We start from the raw sequence: 18114 nt of genomic DNA, 5'->3' as shown, positions 1-18114 counted from the left end.
CTCAGAATTTGAACTCAAGACGTGGGATGATCCCGGAATCCGGGCTGAAGTGCTGTCGGTCCTGCCAGCTGCCTGTGCCCTGCCAGAGGGAGAGCACCTGCCAAGCGGCATCCCATCCTCACACAACTTGGTTGGCTCTGCCCGGAGGGAGATGGACCCAAGACCCAGATCCTTCCCCGTCTGCCCTGAGGCCTGAGACGGCAGGACTGAGAGTGGGGGTTCCCGCTGCAGCCCGAGCCTGGGACAGCTGCCAGGGCTGAGCCTGGGGTGCCTGTACCCCACGGGGACCTTTGTCCCTTTAATAGGTCCTCCTGGGTACAGGATGTCCCAGGGCAGAGGGTGCAGCTGGATTGCCAGGCCTGGGCAAGCCCTGCCCGGGCACTCCCCAGGCTCTGGGGCTGGGGGGAGGGCAGCCTTGTCTTTAACTGTAGCCACTGGTTTTCCTGCAGACAAGAACTGTGGCCCCTGGTCACCCCCAGCCAGAGCAAGACTTAGGGGCCCCAGGTAGGGTGGTGGCCAGATGCCCCACATGGCACTCGCCTAAACACCACCCGCCATGTTTGCACAAAAACCCCCACTTGCCCCTACCTGCTTTCAACCTCATGCCTCTCGCTCCTGCTGCCTGTATCCTGGTCTCCACCATGCCCTCCTCCCTCCCAACCACTTTGAACCTCCACAGGCTTCAAGGCCCTGTTCCCAGCACCTCTCTCAGGAAGCCCTCTCTGCCTGCTGCAGCACACACCGGTCTGCCTTTCCCTCCTGAAACTCAGGAAGTTCCTGGGGTAGAAAACCCTATCATTGGCCGGGCGCATTGGCTCATGCCTGTAATCCCAGCAGTTTGGGAGGCCGAGGTGGGCAGATCGTCTGAGGTCGGGAGTTCGAGACCAGCCTGGCCAACATGGCGAAACCGCATCTCTACTAAAAATACAAAAATTAGCCAGGCGTGGTGGCAGGTGCCTGTAATCCCAGCTACTCAGGAGGCTGAGGCATGAGAATCGTTTGAACCCCGGAGGTAGAGGTTGCAGTGAACCCAGATCGCGCCACTGCACTCCAGCCTGGGCGACAGAGCGAGACTCTGTCTAAAGAAAAAAAAAAGAGAAAAAGAAAGAAAACCTTATCGTCCTTTAGTTCCCCTCCACCTGCATTGTCTGAGCCTCTATTGTGTGCCAGGTCCAGTGCTGTGCTCTGTGGGGAAGAGTAAAACGTTATTAGCATGTGGTGCTGGCCTTTTGAGCACCCTCAGGCCTGGGAGCGAGATCACTTGTGGCTTCCCAGATCCCTTTTCTAAATACTCAAGTTCCTCTTCTGCCCACACCCCCTGGGTCCCAGGGCTCCAGTCCTCAGGGGCACAAGCACCCCAGGCTCAGCCCTGGAAGCTGTTCATAGTAGCTGCTCAATAAATACTTGTTGGTTGAAGAATGAACTGAGTGAAGGAGCCAGTGGGCTTGCTTCCTGTCCTTCTCTGAAGACAGGGACCAGGTGGTGTCCTACATGCAGGAAAAGACAGAGTCTCTGGGAACTTGAAGGAGAAACAAGGCTGGAGAGGTGGGGGTCAGGGAGGGGCTGTCTCATTTGAGATCTTACAACAGAGGGGCTGGGCAGGGAGCAGGTAGGAAGAGGATTCCCTGGAAGCCACATCAGGAGCAAAGGCTGGGGCTAGACCACCTGGGCCTGGGGAAAAGTGAGTACAGGCCAGTGCACTGGAGAGGGGAAGCCCCAGGGAAGTGGGGGGAGGGCGAAGCTGGAGTGGGTGGCAGGACCTTTCGAGTCGCGCGAAGGGGCCTGGACCAGGTCCTGCAGGGCCTGAGAGCCTCTGATGGTCTCTGAGCGGAGAACTGAGGGCTCAGATCTGCTGCAGCAAGAACAGCAGGTAGGCAGGGCCAGCACCCCTACGAGGAGGAAGCCGCAGAATCCCAGGAGAGCCTGGATGGCAGAATTTCCTATCCTCCTGCAGCTCGGTCTGGGTAACGGCCTGGAGGTCTAGAGCTGGGGAGAGGCTCCTGCCTGAGTATGAATGACGATGAGCTGAGGCGCAAACCCAGGCTCCCAGCCTCAGACCAAAGTGTGCCTTCCCCACCATGGACAAGGAAGGGTAGCCGGCACCTGTTGGGGTGGGAGTCCGTCGGGGGATGCCTGCTCAGACCACAGACAGGTAAGACCTCGCGTAGTCTTGGCAAGACCAGGGCATTTAGAATGGGCCAGAACAGAGGCTGAGAATACCAAGTATCTTCCAAGGAACAGGGGTGGGGGGTCATAGGGGGACCAGGTTCCGGTGTGATACAAGGTCCCCAGCCCTGGGAGGACCCCCGCCAGCCTTGCTGCTTTCAAAGAGGCAGGCTGTGTCATAAAGCAGTGAGGTGATTCGGTGAACGACAGATAGGGACAGTAATGGCTACTCCACCAGGCACCTGGGATGTGCTTGGCTCTCCGCATGCACGGTTTCATCGCGCCCTCGAGATAACCTGATGAAGAGGCTGTGTTAGTGACCCATTTTGCAGATGAAGAAAGGGAGGCACAGACCCGGGATGTAACTTCTGCAGTGGCTGTAGAGTGGGAGTCAGGATTTGAACCTGCGAGACCTGACCCCGGAGCTGTCTCTTAATGCCTTCTGGCTGATGTGGGTTGTGTCAGGCAGAGAGTCAGAAAGTCCTGGGTTTGAATCCAAGCTCCACCATTAAGCGACCTCTCTGAGCCTCGGTTTCCTCCCCATCGCCCCAGAACACAGAGATGAGGACAAGTTGCCCTCCTGAGGTTTTTGTGAGGACATAAGGCGATGCATGTCACACGCCAGGCACACAGAGGGGCTTGGGAGCCTCTGCCCGCCTTCCTCTTCAGCTGCCAGCCTGACCCTGCCTGGCCTCTGCCAGGTGCCCACACCCCCACCTGGGCACCTTCAGTCTCTGCCCCACACCCATTTGCATGCCAGGCTGCCAGACTTGGCAGGTGAGCCAGGCACGCCTGCCTCCTCCACCTCCTGTGGGTGGCAGGGAAAGAGCTGGGAGCCGAGACGGGGCAGGGGCCTGTCAGGGCTCTTACCCCCTCTTGGTTGCGGCTGGGGAAAGTGGGCACCGGGCACAGAGGGCAGCCCCCCCTCTGAGGGCCCCAGGAGTGCTCGTGGATGTCCACTCTGAAGAAGGGTGCAAAGCCCCTTCCTCCCCTTCCTCCCGCCCATTTCCTCAGCCCTCGATAAAGGTGATTAGCCAGCAAACAAAATAGACAAGGCCCATTTCCAGGAAGCCTTTGCCTCCCCTGAGATGCCAAATAGCCACTCCCTCTTCCGCCTCCACGGACAGGCTTTGGTGTTCATGCTGGCTTGGGTAGGTGCTCTGAGCTTCAACTTCTTCATCTGTAAAATGGGAGTGAGACTTTCTCCCTGGATGGTCTTGAGGCTTGGGTAAGAGCGCATGGGGTGACAGCTCTCTCAGCTTAACCGCAGACTCTCCATCTCCTTCCCTACTCAGCTCCCAGGCTGGAAGTCCCCTTCTTGAGCACTTGGGGAAACTGAGGAGCTGCTCCTAGGGGTAGTGGAGGTGGGAAACGGAACCCAGGAATTTACACTCCCACTTCTGCTGTTCTTGACAGGGTGGCGCCAAGATACCGTCTCCCCTCCCAAGGGCCCAAAAGAATTTGGACAGGGAAGAAAAACTACCCAGACTAATGTTTTTCATTTCTGTCGTGAACAAGGCCGCTTCTGGGCTGATTGTTAAGCAAATATTGCGGGAGGCAGGGCCCCAGAGCTGGCGCAGGCTGCAGACACTAGCAGAGCTACAGCTTCAGGGGCCCTGGGCTCTGCCACTCAAGACCCTTCAGTGCTCCAGGCGCCCTAGTTGGCCCTCCCCAGGTCTAGCCACCTCTGTGGAGGGGCTTCCGGGCCTGGAGCCAGCGGGAGTCCCGCCCCAGGGAGAAGGCGTTATACAGACGTCAGGTCCACAATGCCAGGTGTCTTCTCCCTCCCTCCACCCTCCTTGGGGGCAACGGTCCCAGCTTGTGCTGGACTGCGGGGTTTTTCATGACGTGGGACTTTTCGTGCTAAACCGGTAGAGTCTCGAGCCAACCCCGGTGATTGTTCACTCTCCAGATCTCAAAGAATGAAACGGGAAGATTCCTTAGAAGATGATGATGACGGTAATAATAATGAAAACAGCAACCACTAATACTAATACAAGCAACCATTGACTGAGCGATCACTGGGTGCCAGGCACCCTCAGAGAAGCTTTGCAGGCGGCATCTCACTTATGCCCACAGCAGGCCTACGGAGATGCATTAGTCCCATTTTACAGCCGAGAAAACCGAGGCTCGGGACCTGCAACTCGGAAGCGGCAGAGCAGGGAGTCCCGCACGGTCTGAGGCCAAAGCCCCAGGTTTCCGTTACCATCTTCCCCATCTGGGAAGTTGACGTTGGCCTGACGCAGATGGCGAAGCCAAGCTCCAGCGAGGTGGAGAGTGCCCTGCTCTGAGCTGGTGCTCCGTCAGCGCGGCTGGCTTCAGGGGACCTCTTGGTCCAGCTCCTGAAAACACACACCAGTTGGTCTGGGGGAATTCAGTGTTTCCTTCTTGTCTAAAGGGCCCCAGAAACTGGCCCCAGTACTGGGGCTCAGTGCAGATGGTGCGATCTTGCTTTGCCCTGGAGAGGCTTCACAAAGTCAGACAAACCCTGGCTTGCTGTTTGTGAGAGAGTCCGGTCCAGGGCTGTGGCATGGGAGGGGCCTCGAACTCCACCCTCTCCCGGGTTCCCCGGGACTGGAAGGCAAGGGTCGGAGCTGGTCTGGACTCTCTTCTCACCAGAGGCTGGGCCTGCCCAGTCGGGCCCTTCTCACTGTCCCCGGGCTTGGCGAGCACCCGTGGCAGGGAGGGCACTGGTGCTCTAGGGGTCTGTTTGAGGTTTCCTCCGGCGGCTGGTGGCAGCAGGTACAGCTCACTAATTAATTAGTGCTTAAGTACTTAGCATCCTCCTGCATCGTGTCAAACGAGGATTTGAGTCTTAATTCCTTGTGTAGGTAACGGTGGGAATGTGCTGGGGAGGGTGGTCAGGACTTAGAGGAAATGCTTCTCCTTGCCCGACATTAGCTGCTGTGGGAGCAGGGAGGGACCCTGGGGGGCAGAGCACTTGGAGCCCCGAAACCCTCATCTTCCCCCATTTACTTACCACCCAGAAGATTGACTGTGGCAGAGGTGGAACCGGGCAGGCTCTGTGGTTGCATTGCCTGGGTTTCACTCCCAGCCACACCAGCTGCTACCTGTGTGCCCCCAGTGAAAAGGAGTATTACGCTTGTTGCCCAGGCTGGAGTGCAATGTCGCGATCTCAGCTCACCGCAACCTCCGCCTCCTGGGTTCAAGAGATTCTCCTGCCTCAGTCTCCCGAGTAGCTGGGATTTTGTATTTTTAGTAGAGAGGGGGTTTCTCCATGTTGGTCAGGCTGGTCTCGAACTCCTGACCTCAGATGATCCGCCCACCTTGGCCTCCCAAAGTGTTGGGATTACAGGCGTGAGCCACCTTGCCTGGCCCTGCTTGGGTCTTGATGTGCGTGTCTGGAGGGAACGATGGGGTGGCAGCCACCCTTAGGATGCCTACAGAGGTTAACCAAACTAGCACATAGAAATTCTGCGGAACGTGGCTGGCCTGTGGCAGGCCAGGATTAACAGGAACTGTCACCTTTGATGTGTCCACCTTCTCGGTTATGTTTTTATTTATTCATCAAACGTCTTTCAAATGTCTACCACGGACCTGCTGGGCCCCGGCCTGGGTTCCTGGGACTCAGAGCTGAGTAAGTTTCTAGACCCCTCTAAACCTTCCTTACTTTGGCCATCTGTGAAATGGGGATGATGACAGACTCTGTCTCAAAGGGGTGAGGGTGAGGCTTAAATGAGATGCTCTAAGTCAAAGCCCTCAGCACTTACTCTGGGTGGCAGGAGAGGCAATGGCCCCAGCAGAACTGGGCTGGGTGCTGCAGGATGGCCCCACCTCCAGCTCAGCGTGGCTCACAGGACCCATCTGGGAAGGTGTCTCCAGCCATTGGCTACCAGCGCTGTTCCAGCTTCTGGGCAGGGACACAGGGACCGCTTGGGAGGGCTCCCCGACTCAGCATCAGGTCTCAAGGACATGGGGTGAGGGTGTCAATGGGTCCTTAGAGGCAGGGTGGTGGGAGCCTCAGGGAAGGCCAGGCTGACTCCGACCCTCTTTTTCCTTGTGCTTCTCACCCAGGAAATGCTGGAGCCCGGGGGTGAGCGGGCAGCTTCCACGACTGCTGTCACAGAAGCGGCGTTGCTGGAGTCTGCAGTGTGGCCGCCTTGCCATGAGCATGGTGGGTCTGCCTGGGGGCATCTCAGTCCCACGGAGTGCCAGGCGACCACTCAAGCCTGGTGCGGAACGCCCCGGCCACCCCTGGGTAAGTCAAAGATGTCATTTGGAGGTGTGGGAGGGAAGGGGGAGTCAGGCAGAGTAGGAGAATGAAGCCAGTGTCACGGAGTCGAGGAGGGTGCTAGAAAGGGAGTCTCAGGTTCCTAGACTGGCTTTGCTCCGTGACCTGAAGGAAGCCTCGATAACATGTGTTAAAACTTCTGCGATTATGTTATTTAGCCGTCAAAATTGGCTAATGGTCCTACGGAAAACTTTACCCACTATATTAGAAACCCCTTGCAGGAAAATGCTTGAATTCAACTCTCTGCACCCACTATGGTCCTAGTACTAACTTTTGCCCATAAGAAAAATACATGCCATTGTCCAGGCACGGTGGCTCACGCCTGTAATCCCAGCACTTTGGGAGGCCGAGGTGGGCAGATCACCTGAGGTCAGGAGTTCGAGACCAGCCTGGCCAACGCAGTGAAATCCCATTTCTACTAAAAATACAAAAATTAGTTGGGCGTGGTGGCGCATGACTGTAATCCCAGCTACTTGGGAGGCTGAGGCAGGAGAATTGCTTGGACGCGGGAGGTGGAGGTTGCAGTGAGCCAAGATCGCACCATCGTACTCCAGCCTGGGCAACAAGAGTGAATCTCCATTTAAAAAAAAAAGAAAAAACACACGCCATGTGCCAAGGCCCACTATGTGCCAGGCACTATGCTGAGGAATGGGCAGTCACTGTGTCTCATCAACTCTTACCCCCTCACAGAAGAAACCAGAATCAGCCTGGTGAAATCACTTGCCTAAGTGCTCTTAGCTAGTAAGCAGTAGAGCCAAGATTCAAACCCAGCTCAGCTGAACTTGACACTCAGTAAATATATGTTGAGCGAATAAATAAACGTCAAATGAGTGTCTGATTCCAGGAATATCATTGGTTAGAGGAGGATGAGTAGGGTTGCCTTTTTAAGTGAAACTGTAAAGGCAGTGGCAATTGAGTAGAGTTCCCAGTGGTTTTTGACAGTTTCAAGCTATTACTATTATCTGCACAGAGTTCCAGAAGTTTAAGAAACATACACAAAATTATCCAACCCTAAAAGAAGAGTGCAGTTCCAGGGACAATGTAAGGACTCAGCTGGTGGCAGTAAGGCACCTGCTGTGAACCAAGCATGTGCAGAGGAGCTGCGGTTACAACCCTGGAAGAGTCAGGCATCATCCTGTTCTCTCGGTGCGCTCAGTGGCTGGCAGGGGAGCTGAATCAGCAGCATGAGGGCCACCTGGAAGGTAACCTGTCTCAGGCAGCAGGTTGGGGACTTGGGGCCAACCAGATTTCTCCTCCTTTCTGTGTCTGTTCCCCTCCGTGAAATGCAGAGTTTAAGAACCAGCATGTTAGCTAACCACCTTACCCTGCTTACATCTTCAGACCCAGAGTCTGAAAGAGATGAGATGGAGATGCAATGAAAGCAGAAGGTTGGAAGAAGGAAACTCACAATAACACCTACAATCTGCTCCTTGACCAAAATGATAGCTCAGGCACGCTGAGCACTCACTACCGGCCTGGCGCCATGCTAAGACCTTCAGGTACTCAGTTTCACTCAGCCCTCTCAACAGCTGCATTTTCTAGTGGACAGACTGAGGCGTGGAGAAGTCACTTTGGCCAAGGTCAAACAGCTACTAAGTGGCGGAGCTGGGATTCAGACCCCAGGGTGTCTGACTGCAGAGACTACAAGGTCAGCTCGGGTCTGTTGCGCTGGCAGGTCTAGTCCTTGGGTTGAAAGAGCTCCCTGCAGTCTGATTTCACACACAGAATGGTAGCGTGGGAAGAGTGGAGGGAGATGGGGGGGGGGCGGCGGGGCAGGGGGTGGTGGGCGTTCCCGGGCTGGTAGCCTGTGTTCTATCTGCAAGGCTGCATTAGCTAGGGCGGCCGCAGCCTCCAGGCAGCTGGTAGGAAGGTGAACTGCTGAAACTGAAGAACTTGCAAAAAACCCACCCTGCTCCCGTTAACGAGCCTCTTGGAAAACCTCTCTGAAGGTTCCTGGCAATGGCCCTGTGGGAGCCAGCTCATGTATTTTAAGAAAAAAAAAAAATCATTGCAGAAGTTAGGACTCTGGAGAGGCCGTAAACGTAAAATATTGGTGGTTCGACAGTGTATCCCTAGCAGCCGCAGGCAGAGTTCATCTTGACAAGCCAGAACCACGTCCAAGAAATAAATCATTCTGTTTCCCCAGATGGCTCCCCCTGAATCTTCCCAGGCCATCTGCTCCAAAGTGTAACTTGCCCACCTAGCTCGGGACCCACTAAGACCGTGGCTGGACCCAGCCCGGCAAGGGAATGGTTTTGGCAGAATTGTAGAGGGAGTTGGGCCCCAACCACTTCTGGAATGGCGCCTGAGAGATTCTACTTTCCAGACAACCCCCACGTCTTCCCTTACTTTGGTGGTTGGTAACCATAACCATCACACCAAAGGCACTTTGCTTAGTGACATTTTGGAGGAGGGAGGTCATGGCCCATGGCACCTCTTAGGCACTCCGTGGGTGCTTATGGATAGTGGGGGCATCTGACATGGCACCTGCTTGTCTCTTTGCCTGATGGGTGTCTTGGTCTTCCTTTGCCCAGCAAAGGCAGCACCGCCATCCGATCTTTTTTTTTTTTTTTTTTTTTTGAGATGGAGTCTTGCCCTGTTGCCCAGGCTGGAGTGCAATGGTGTGATATCGGCTCACTGCAACCTCCACCTTCCAGGTTCAAGAGATTCTCCTGCCTCAGTCTCCTGAGTAGCTGGGACTACAGGCATCTGCCACCATGCCTGGCTAATTTTTTGTATCTTTAGTAGAGATGGGGTTTCACCATGTTGGCCAGGCTGGTCTCAAACTCCTGACCTGGTGATCCGCCTGCCTCGGCCTCCCAAAGTACTGGGATTACAGGCGTCAGCCACTGCACCAGGCCATCCAGCCAATCTTTTATTCCGCTCCCTCTTTCGTTTGGCGAACCATAGCGAGAGTCAAGATCTAGGGGATTTAAAGCGTCAGGAACCCCTGCCAGCTCAGATCAAATTTAAAGGTGTCGGGGACCCCCACCTGCCTCAGATCAGATTAAAGTCAGTGGCAGCCCAGGCCAGGAACTGAGGCTGGAGGGACGATTTCCAAGGTCCCACCCTAGCCCACAGCTCCGACATCCAGGGTGACTTCCAACAAACCACCTGACCCCTCCCCATCCCCTCTTCCCAGCTAGGAGGCGGGGAGGGTGACATTGAGCTTCGGCTCTGGGGCGTCCTAAGGGTTAACTAATTAATGGTCGGAAAGTGCTTTGAAAAAATAAAGTGCTGGATAATGGGAAGGGCAATTATGTTGGGAGAAACTCCTAATTTGGCTGGAATTGATGTTAATGATAAAGTATCTGAAACATGTAGCAAGCAAGCGTGATTGTATTTTATATGACAGAGAGAGACACTTACACGCAGGGGACACGGACAGCGGTTAATTTGGTTAAATAAAGTGAAAGATAAAAGGAACGCGGACACCGCGGGACTCGCTGTTTATCTGGACTCAGTGTAACACTTGGCAATTGGATCGGCCCTTTGACTCTTATTTATTTGTTTGTGATGAAAATAAATGGGAAAGCGCCAGTTTTATGGCTCAAGAGGAGATGGTAGAAGGTAGACTCCAAGAAGGAGGCCCCGGGCTTTGGACGAGGCAGGCTCGGGCTGCGTTCCCCGGAGGGAGAACAGGGTCTCCGTGAGAGTCAAGGTGCGTGAGGACATCCCCATTGCACCCCACCAGAGCTGCGGGGCGCTTAGAGGGCGGCCGACATAGCTCTCACCTTCCAGAGGGAGCGACTGAGACCCAGGAAAGGGAGCAGGTGTATGACCCAGAATAGGAGCCAGCATTAACTGAGCACTTTTGTTCGCTAGGCCCTGGGATGAGATGTTATGATCCCCATTTAATCCTTAAAGCCAGCCTAGGAGGTGGGCACCATTTTCACTCCCATCTTACAGAGAAAGAAACAGAAGCCCAGAGAGGTCAAGCAAGGTGCCCAAGGTCACATAGCCAGGAAGTGGTGGAGCAGGGTGTTGGGCTCGGGCAGCCTGACTCTGGGAGGAAAACTCCACAGACGGTGACTTTGGGACTAAGCAAATGCTCTTAATATTCATGTCCCTGTTCTCCTTGACTAGGTTCTGCTGAACAGGGAACCCGGACAAGGAGGTGAGGAGACTCTTGTCCCAGTCCAGGGAAGCTGCCCAGGGCGACGGGGACGTCTGGCCTGGGACCAGGGCAATGGCAAGGGTGGAGAGAGGGTTTGAGCCCTTGTTTGGGGCCCCAGAGGACAGCATGAGGTTGCCCCAAGGAAGAACAGGAGACTTGGTTTCTGGAAGGTCTGTGAGGTCCCCGCAGGTCCAGATTAGTATTCAGTATTTATAATATTTCCATAATGGTAAAACAAAAGAAAACAAGCAGAGAGAATGCATTTTTAATCACCAATCATTTCTCTTTGTTTGTTGTGAATGAACGGCGAGGTGAAATAGTATTTCATAATCACCCCATTCGAATTTTCCTCCCCACAAAGCACCGAGAAATCTCTAAATAAAATAAATAAACAAGCCAAGACCTTAAAATAAATTCCAGAGGGTGAAGTGCTACGTGTGGGTTATCACAGCTGCGGGGAGGCGGGGCTGGGAGGTGCGGAAGGGAGGACAGAGGGCCGGGGGCCTTGTCAGTTACCTGGACTCAGACCCCCCAGCTCCGGAGACTGACAGGGGAGGGAAGAAGAGCAGAGGGACGGTTTGAAGATCTGCAGCATCGTGGAGCTGGGACAGACCCCCCACACTTCATTTCTTCCTTCTTGTGCTTCCAGAATCTTTCGGTCCTCCTTCTCTCCCCGAAAACCAAAGAAACTCCTGTTCCCTGCCCTTAGCACTTAATAACGTCCCACTCAAAATCCTCCACATCCAGGGCATCTTTGGAGAACGTCTTCCTGCCTCCGAGCTAGTCCAACCTTCTCAAGTGACAGAGGAAGAAACCATAGCAAAGAGAACATGGAAGGGGCCTCTCTAAGACTCTCCAGCAAGTTAATGACAGGGCTGGGCCTGGAAGCCAGGGGCCTTGGCTCCCTGTCAAGTCAGCTTTCGTCTACCTGTACTTACCTCTAGATGTCTTTGAGACATCTACCATGCCACTGAATTGTCTTCCCTGGCTGTTCCGATTTTTTGTTTTGTGCATCTCAGCATCCCCAGATCTTCAGATCCTAGCAAGGTGCCTGGCACATGGGGACACTCGACAAATGTTTGTTAGATATATGGATGGATGGACAAATGAATGAATGAATTGGTGGGGGGAATGGATGGAAGGATGGATGCATGAATTGGTGGGGGGATGGGTGGAAGGGTAGATAGATGGATAGATGGATGAAAGGTTGGGTGGATAGATGGATGGATGGATGGATGGATGGATGGATGGAAGCTGTCTGGCTGGATGGATGGATGAATTGGTGGGTGGATGGGTGAGAGGATGGATGGATGGATAGATGGACAGATGGATGGATGGGTGGGAAAATGGAAGCGTAGATAAATGGATAGATGGATGAATAGATGGATAGATTAAAGACTGGGTGAGTGGATGGATGAATTGTTGGATGGATGGATGGATGGATGGATGGATGGATGGATGGATGGATGCATAAGAGGCTAAAGCTCATTTCGTTCCCTTCCTGGCCAGTGGAAAAGGTCACCTTGGGTAGCCACTTGCTAGATAGCTAACATCGATCACAGTGTAGTCTAGTTAACACCTGGGAGTCCTGGAGCCTTAAAATGATGTCTTCAACAATTCCTTGAAGGCCTCTGAAAAAAAATTACCTTCTAGCAAAGAGGCCTCCCTCCTGGTCAAAATTTGAGGCAGAGCGCCAGGGCCAGGCAGATCCCATTTTCAAGTAAGTCATGTAGTGGGAAAGAGGCCTGACTGGGACCAGAAGACCCAGGCTCTGTTCTCATTCTGCCACTAGGTCTGCATGGTCACTGGGGTCACTGGTGAGCAAGCAGCTTCTTCTCTCTGGCTTTAATTTTTCTTTTTTCTTTTCTTTCTTTCTTTTTTTTTTTTTTTTTTTTTTTTGAGACAGAATCTAGCTCTCTCACCTAGGCTCAAGTGTAGTGGTATGATCTCAGCTCACTGTAACCTCCGCTTCCCGGGTTCAAGCAATTCTCCTGCCTCAGCCTCCTGAGTAGCTGGGATTACAGGCACGCGCCACCATGCTGGGCTTTAATTTTTTATTTGGAATCATTTTCTGTTAAATGTTCTAGGCTGTGGGTCTGGCCCCTTTTGTGTGAACAACTTGCCAGGGCTTGGGAGAACGTCACTGTGGGGCCCTGTTTTTTGAGAGGGAGTCTCATCGTCACCCAGGCTGCAGTGCAGTGGCGTGATCTGGGCTTGCTGCAACCTCTGCCTGGGTTCAAGCAATTCTCCTGCCTTAGCCTCCCAAGTAGCTGGGATTATAGGTGCCCATCAACATGCCCAGCTGATTTTTTTAAATTTTTACTAGAGACAGGGTTTCGCCATGTTGGCCAGGCTGGTCTCAAACTCTTGACCTCAGGTGTTCCACCTGCCTCGGCCTCCCCAAGTGGATTACAGGCGTGAGCCACAGTGCCCAGCCTGGGGTTCTTGTTTTGTAAACTGGGCAGCCCCTCTCCCTGGCCCCTGACTCCTTCCACATTGAGAAGCACCGCTTGGACCTCTCCCACCCAGCCTCTTCCCTGGCAGGGCAGTGGGCATGGAGACAGCACAGGGACAGCACAGAGCTTCAGGAAGCCAAGCCACAGCCAAGGCCCGCACTCCTCTGAATCCTATTGAAAAAATAATAAAAAGGTAATTACTTTGTCATTACTGAACACTGGTTTGTCTTTTTTTTTTTTTTTTTTTTTTTTTTTAAGCCTGGACCATAAATAACAAGCCCATTACCCTTCAGAGTGGACACACACATCCATAAGGGACCTACCTCCTGAATGTGCTCGTTTCCTGCCCCTGCCATGCCCTGGCATCCACCACACATCCCCCAACACGTGCACACATCAAGCACGGGGACGCTATTCGTTCACCCGTCATTTTCTAAGCACTCCGCTAGATGCTGGAAATAATCATAACAACAGTCATTACGTGTGAATCCAGGCTAAGTGCCCTGCATGAATTATCTCAATTAATTCTTCTGACAATACCGAGAGGCAGATCCTAGTTTTGTTGCCATTTTACAGATGGGGACACTGAGGCTGAGAGAGGTCGGGAGTTGCCCAAAGTTACGCTGCTGCTAAGTAGCAGAGCTGGATTTGAATCCACGGGACCTAACTTAGAACTACAGCGATGATTTAAGCCAGGCAGGGTGGCTCACGCCTGTAATCCCAACACTTTGGGAGGCTGAGGAGGGAGGATCACCTGAGGTCAGGAGTTTGAGACCAGCCTGGCCAACATGGCAAAACCCTATCTTGACTAAAAATACAAAAATTAGCCGGGCATGGCGGCGACGTGCCTGTAGTCCCAGCTACTCAGGAGGCTGAGGCAGGAGAATTGCTTGAACCCAGGAGGCGGAGGGTGCAGTGAGCAGGGATCACACCAGTGCACTCCAGCCTGGGCGACTGAGTGAGACTCCGTCTCAAAAAAAAAAAAAAAAAAAGAAAAAAAACAGGAACAAAAACAGAAATACAGCAATGACTTAAACAGTGTTTGTTTTTGGTTTTGGTTTTTTTTGAGCCAGAGTCTCACTTTGTTGCCCAGGCTAGAGTGAAGTGGTGCAATCTCGGCTCACTGCAGCCTCCGGCTCCCAGGTTCAAGCAATTCTCCTGCCTCAGCCCCCTGAGTAGCTGGGACTACAGGCACGCGTTGCCACACCTGGCTAATTTTTTGTACAGATGGGGTTTCACCATGTTGGCCAGGATAGTCTTGATCTTCTGACCTCGTGATCCACCCACCTCGGCTTCCCAAAGTGCTGGGATTTTAAAACCACACACACACACACACACACACACACACACACACACACACACACACACATCTAATGGGAGGGTTTAGGGAGAAGATAATTATAATACGTGCTCTGACAGAGAAAACAAAGGGGCTACTGGGGCACAGACAGAGGTGCCTAACACAAACTGGGGGAGGGGGACATCAGGGAGGGCTCCCCAGAGGAGGTGCTACCTGTTATGGTCTTAATGGATAAGTGGGAGGGGGAAAGGCCTTAAGCAGAAGGAACCATCTAGACAAAGGCCTGGAGCTGGGAGCAAGCAGGGTAGCTGGGAGCTCCGTGTGGCTGCAGCAGGGGGTGTGTGACTATGTGAGGGGAGTGGGGACAGGCAGGCAGGACTGTCGCTCACATCCGGGCCAGCCTGGCACAGCAGAGCAGTCCTCCCCCACCCACATCCACCAACCTGGCACTCCGGCCCCGTGTGACAAGAGGGCAGCTCATCAGCAAAACAGCTCTTTTTGCCTCCATGGCCAACCCCGCCCTCCGCATGACGCCATGCCCTGGGTGGCAGCCGGCGCCCACACAGGTGCCCGTCGGGAGGAAGCATGGCCACTTCCGGAGTCCCAGGGCAGGTTCCCCACGGCAGCCTCGGGCAGGATCTCATCCCAAGACAAAGCACCACCATGACTAGTCCCTTTGGCTTCTGCTCTCATTTCTGGGAGAGTTGGGAGGGAGGAGGAAGGGGCAGGGGCTGTGTGAGCCCACGTGGCACGTGGCAGGGACCACACGGCTGTGGGAGTGTGGCTGGGCTCTGAGGACAGTGGAGAGGCTGGTCCACCAAGTTTTCCATCACTTGGTTTTCCCTGTTCCACGGGACCCTGGGGCCAGGCCTGCTCCACCCTGGCAGGCATGGGAGGGGTTAAGGTGTTGGCTCGGGATCTTTGGGTAAGAGGTGATGTCAGCATCGGCCCTGCCCCTCACCTGGCTGGATTGCTGTGTGTTTGGCTGGCTGTTGACAGCAGGAGCAAATACAGCGCAGCCGTACCTCCACAGACCAGGACCCTTCTTTTTTTTTTTTTTTTTTTTTTTCCTGAGACAGAGTCTGGCTCTGTCGCCCAGGCTGGAGTACAGTGGCACAATCTCAGCTCACTGCAACCTCCACCTCTCAGGTTCAAGCAATTCTCCTGCCTTGGCCTCCCGAATAGCTAGGATTGCTGGCATAGGCCACCACGCCTAGCTAATGTTTTTTGTATTTTTAGTAGAGATGGGGTTTCACCACGTTGGCCACGCTGGTCTCGAACTCCTGACCTTGTGATCTGCCCACTTTGGCCTCCCAAAGTGCTGGGATTACAGGCATGAGCCACCGCTCCCGGCAGATCAGAAGGCTTCTTTAAAGGGGGGTGCAGTCCCGCACCTGCAGTGGTGCCCACACGCACCCCCTCCCACACAGAAAATCACACTCACACACCTCACCACTCGGCATGAGTGACACCCCTGTCCACACACATCTCCCAGGCAGGCTGCTGAAGGTGGCTCAAAAAGAGGTATCTGGAGGGTTTTGTTCAATTCATGCTTTAAATTCTTAAGTTCAATTCCCACCCAAATACCTGGCTCTCAGATGGTGGGGTGTTTTTTTTTTTGGTTTTGTTTTTTTTAATTATCTGCATTATATTTATCTTTGTATTTTGCTGGGTTTCCTGAATTGTTTGCAGTGAACATGAATTGTCCTCCTTTTTTTCCCCCAGAAATTTAAAGCTATTTTTTCTTAAAAAAAAAAAAAAAAAAAAAAGGTAGATAGTTCAGAGAATGCTAAAACTGCAAGGGACGGTAGAGATCAGAGACCCTGGGGCTAGGGACTGTTTCCTAAAAGGAGAATGTTAGTCACCTGCCATTCTTCTAGTTACCAGGCAGAAGTAAACATAAATACCCCTGAAAAAGTAAATCAATTAGAACAAACTAGGAAAGGAGAGGCTGAGCCACAGGGCAAAGCAGCCTGTCCCTTGCGTGGAGTTGAGAGCTGGGACAGGGAAATGAACGCAGGTACAAAGTGTGGCTCCTGAGCTCAGAAAACAGGTAGTATTTATGGCATAGGAATCCCTAAGGCTTTTCTGTTGAGAGAGGTTTCTAGAAGGTGTGGGCGAAGGAGGCAGGAAGAGGTGGGGAGCTCATCTCTGTTGAGGCTGAAGGACAAAGACAGACCCACCTTTCTCTCCCATCGGCTAAGAGATGCCTAAGAAGGCTGAGCTCAGGGGCCATTCTGGAGGCATCCGAGAACCTGTCACCGCGCCTTGCTCTGGGTGGCCACTCCTGAGAGACTGCCTTTCTCTCCATCCCTGCCCGAGGCTATGGATCTCAGCAAGGCCGCTCAAACCTTGAAATGGCCCTGCTTGTGGCCAGCACCGTTCTAATAAGGATTCATTACTAGAATCATAGACTCTTTCACCCATTAAATTAGCAGGGGTTTGAAAAAAAAAAAGAGCACTAAAGGTTGGAGAGTATACGGGAGACGTGGCCGGCGGAAGGGCAGGTGAACACAGCCTTCCCGGGAGGAGGCGATCTGGCGATGGGTAGGAACAGCTTTGAAACGCAGGCACATTCTTCGACGCAACAATTCCACTTTAAGGAACATGCATGATTATTTATGGACGAAGAGATTCATTAGAGTTATTTATAATAATGAAAAGAATCGGAAACAAGTTTGATGTCCAAAATTTCCAATAGTGAAGGACTGTGGAAGTAAATTATGATCAAACTCTACAATACGGCCATTAAAAATCATGTTGGAGAAGAAGGTTTAATGAGGTGAGGAAATGTTCATGCTACATACACATGTCAGGCTTAAAAAAAAAAAAAACCCACAGTCCAGTATGTTCCGTGTGATTCTGATTTTATACAACTAAACAAGGCCAAGATCAAAAACCAAAGAAACAAAAATCCCAGACTGGAAGGAAACACACTGAAACATCAATCAGAACATTAGCCACGGGTGATGGGATTACAGATGATTTAAATTTGCTTTTTCCTGTTTATCTGTATTTTCTGAATTTTCTACAAAAAAACCCCACATATTATATATTTAGTCAGAAACAGAATTCTGGACTTCGCTAAAAGAATGACAGAATTTGGGGGTGGAAGAAGTTCACCAACCAGATGGCATTTGGGAACCAAACTCAGAGTTTGGGAAAAAGTCCCTCTTGTTCTCCCTCCTCAGAACTCCCAAGAGAGACACTTGTAAATAAAATGAATGAATTCAACTTTTAAAAATTTTTAATTAGGCCGGGCGCAGTGGCTCACATCTGTTATCCCAGCACTTTGGGAGGCCAAGTTGGGTGGATCACCTGAAGTCAGGAGTTTGAGATCAGCCTGACCAACATGGTGAAATCCCGTCTCTACTAAAAATACAAAAATTAGCCAGGTGCGGTGGTATGTGCCTGTAATCCCAGCTACTTGGGAGGCTGAGGCAGGAGAATCACTTGAACCCAGGAGTTGAGGTTGCAGTGAGCTGAGATTATGCCATTGTACTCTAGCCTGGGTGACAGAGCAAGACTCCATCTCAAAAAAAAAAAAAAAAAAGATTTAATTGCAAGTTATCGGTAATCACCATAATCACTTATCTCGGCCCTTGTTTAACTCTTCAGTCACGAAGAGTCTACTGAGCATCTACCGTGATGCTGGCTCCATGGACCCCACCCAAGGAGAACCACGAACCGAGGAACGGCCCAGGAGAAAGGAACCAGCACATCAGTCGCTATTTTAAAATGTACAAGTAGTGATTCGTGATTACCATTTATTGAGTCCTTACTCTATACAAGATATGATGCTTTGCTTTTCTGTTGTTGTTGT

Source organism: Saimiri boliviensis, chromosome 11, assembly GCF_048565385.1.
Source record: "Saimiri boliviensis isolate mSaiBol1 chromosome 11, mSaiBol1.pri, whole genome shotgun sequence".
Classification (NCBI taxonomy): domain Eukaryota; kingdom Metazoa; phylum Chordata; class Mammalia; order Primates; family Cebidae; genus Saimiri; species Saimiri boliviensis.
The sequence above is the reverse complement of the archived record's forward strand: the minus strand, read 5'-3'. Positions refer to the sequence as shown.